Source organism: Salvelinus sp. IW2-2015, unplaced genomic scaffold, assembly GCF_002910315.2.
Source record: "Salvelinus sp. IW2-2015 unplaced genomic scaffold, ASM291031v2 Un_scaffold4666, whole genome shotgun sequence".
Classification (NCBI taxonomy): Eukaryota; Metazoa; Chordata; class Actinopteri; order Salmoniformes; family Salmonidae; genus Salvelinus; species Salvelinus sp. IW2-2015.
Window position 1 is genome coordinate 27027 of NW_019945935.1, and position 3394 is coordinate 30420.

The window sequence follows — 3394 nt, forward strand, 5'->3', positions numbered from 1 at the left end:
GTGTCAAACCAAGTTGGAGAACGTTCCCAATGTCCCAAACCAGTTTGGAGAAACGTTCCCAATTGTCAAACACAGTTGGAGAACGTTCCCAATGTCAAACCAGTGGAGAAAACGTTCCCAATGTCAAACCAGTTGGAGAAACATTCCCAATGTCAAACCCAGTTGGAGAACGTTCCCAATGTCAAACCAGTTGGAGAACGTTCCAAATGTCAAACCAGTTGGGAGACGTTCCAAGTCAAACCAGTTTGGAGAACGTTCCACTGTCAAACCAGTTGGAGAACGTACCCAAATGTCAAACCCAGTGTGAGAACGTTCCAATGTCAAACAGTGAGAAGTTCCAAGTCAAACCAGTTTGGAGGAACGTTCCCATGTCCAAAACCACGTTGGAGACAACGTTCCCAATATCAAACCAGTTGGAGAACGTTCCAATGTCAAACCAGTTGGAGAGCCTCCACATGTCAAACACCTAGTTGGGAGAACGTTCCCAATGTCAAAGCCAGTTGGAGAACGTTCGCCAATTCAAACCAGTTGGAGAAGCGTTCCCAGTTAAACCAGTTTGGAGAAACGTTCCCAATGATCAAACCAGTTGAGAACGTTCCCATGTGCAAAACAGTTGGAGAACGTTCCCAAATATCAAAGCCAGTTGGAGAACGTTCAAATGTCAAAACCAGTTGGAGAACGTTCCCATGTTAAACCAGTTGAGAACTCCAATGTCAAACCAGTTGGAGAAGTTCCCAATGTCAAACCAGTTGGGAGACGTTCCAATATAAAAACACAGTTGGAGAACGTTCCCAATGTCAAACCAGTTGGAGAATCGTTCCCAATATCAAACCAGTTGGAGAACGATTCCAATGTTCAAACCAAGTTGGAGAACGTTCCCAATGTTAAACCAGTTGGAGAAGAGTTCCCAATATCAAACCAGTTGGAGAACGTTCCCAATGTCAAACCAGTTGGAGAACGTTCCCAATGTTAAACCATTGGAGAACGTTCCCTAAAACATTACCAAAATGTAAATTAAATGTAACCACTGTTTCACCTGTTAGTCAACTTTCCGTTAAAGTAATGAAATACTAAGAAAAAAATATTATTTTTGTTGTTGTTGTGAAATTCCTTCAAATGTGCTGAGGAATGTTCCAACAGCCTAGTAACTCCTGCCCACCCAGAAAGAGTGTGTGTGTAAGGTTGTATGCAAAAAATTCATTAGGACAACCTAACGCTCACCGAGCTCTACGAAAAACAAAACGGTTTTATCCGGGCCACTTGTCCTCGGAAAAGTTCCCATCTTAACCGTGGTGTAACATGTTTAAAGGGTCCTCTGTTAGGATTTGATCTTGTAACCTTCCTGGGTTTAAAGGAGCACAAGGAGGAAAACATCTCCATTTTAATAACCCCCCACAGCCAGAAATGGATTTATCCATTTTCCCTCTCTGTTACATTTGTCAATAATGTTCTGTAAATGGTTGGAACAGTAATCCATTGACTTGTTTGCGGACAAGGAGGGAGTGGGAGGTGGGGGTGGGGGCAGGGAGGGAGGGAGGAGGAGGAAAAGAGGGGGAACTCTCCCACTGCCGACCCCTCCCGCTCGCCCTGCTAGTCTCCCTGGCGTCTGATTGGTTTAGGCTGGGTATATATTTACACCACGGGTTTATCAAGCCTCACCACAACTTTCAAATTGTCCAGCCCTGGAGGATAACAGAGGAGAAACACACACACCACGCTCTTTTACAAGAGGTTCTGGAAAACCAAGAGAGAGAAAGAGAGAGAAAGAGAGAGAAAGAGAGAGAAAGAGAGAGAGAGAGAGAGAGAGAGAGAAAGAGTCGTGGAACCTATAGGACACAGGTTTCTACTGAACCTTCCCACACCCTTCAGAGGTCAATGCTTTGCTTTGGGCTTTCTGCTTCTCTTACCTCCGTCTCTTTCAGTTTCTCTGAACATTGTTACTTTTTAAAACCTTTAGCCTTTTCCTCGTTGTCCGTGTCGAGAAACACAAAAGAACACAGACAGAAGTTAACACAACAACTTCAACAACGACAACTAAACGGGAGTTTGTTTAAGCTGGAATGAATATATCTGAGTCTAGTTACTGTCGTGAGGCCAGATCTCCACCAGGCCGGGACGAAGCCGGGGGGTATCCATGGGTTTCTTCCCCCAGCCCAGGCTCTGATCGTGGGCTAGGACCCTTCGACCAGACCCCCCTTTATGGAGGATCTGGAGATCGTGGCTCTGCTGGGGGACGCACAGAGGCCAAGATAGGGGCCGGAGCTGAACCAGGGACAGGGGTGGGAAGCCCTGACTCGACCCACCCAGAAGCACCTTCCCTGGGCAGCGTTGAGGGGAAAGCAGGGGGTGAGTCGAGGATCCGTCGGCCAATGAACGCCTTCATGGTTTGGGCTAAAGACGAGAGGAAACGACTGGCCGTTCAGAACCCAGACCTCCACAATGCTGTCCTCAGCAAGATGCTGGGTAAGATATGACACACACACACACACACACACACACACACATCACAAACACACACCCCACTAAAACAGTAATAGGAATGTTTTTAACTCATGCTGGTGTGAAATATTAAAGCATTTTTCTGTTGGGGTTCTTAGGACGGTTTATGAGGTGTGAACGTCACGACCACCATGAATCCGTTAAATCAACACTCTATTTGGACTTTAGTGTACTGTGGTACTACATCACGTTATAAGTTCGAGCAAAACACATATAAAATGGTGTATGTGCTCAAGTATGTGCAGGCAGTTACTGCCTTCGCATCAGTTTTCCTGAGAGTAACGAAGTCGGATTTTTCTTTTTGAGTTTAAGTTTGGTTTTATTTTGCGACAGCATCACATAGTATCTCAATATAAATAAAAAAATAACTCTATCGATGTTTAGAGCCTGCCACAGATTATTTTTCCTATGCGATTAATACACGAGGGGGGTGTGGTAATATGGCCAATATACCGAGGTAAGGGCTTGTCTTAGTACGCAAGGCGGAGTGAGTGAATACAGATCTTAGCCGTGGATATTGTCCATACTCACACACCCGAGGGTGCCTATGCGTTATAAAACAGGTTTCAACGGTAATTGAAAGTAAATATAAGTTTTTGTCATACGTTTGGGATACGGTCGATATACAGCTGTCAGCAATCAGCATCAGGGATGAACACAGTTTTAGTTGGTGTACAAACTTGATATAAGCTGAAATGTTGACGAGCTAATAAGTTGTAATGTTAAATGATTTATGATATGGTGTGATTGTGCTACCGCTGTAATAATGGATGTTGACACAATGTATATTATAATATATATTATTATTTATCTTTAGGTAGTCGTGGAGGCTGACTTCTGGACAAAGTCGTGCCTTCGTTGAGGAGGCCGAAGATCCGCCTCAACACCTTGAGGA

General features: G+C 44.6%; 1 pseudogene; it reads left to right on the forward strand.

Annotated features, from left to right (window-relative positions):
* Positions 1-1675: 1675 nt before the first annotated feature.
* Positions 1676-3394, forward strand: part of LOC112077537 (transcription factor Sox-18A-like) — a 5590-nt pseudogene continuing 3871 nt past the window's right edge.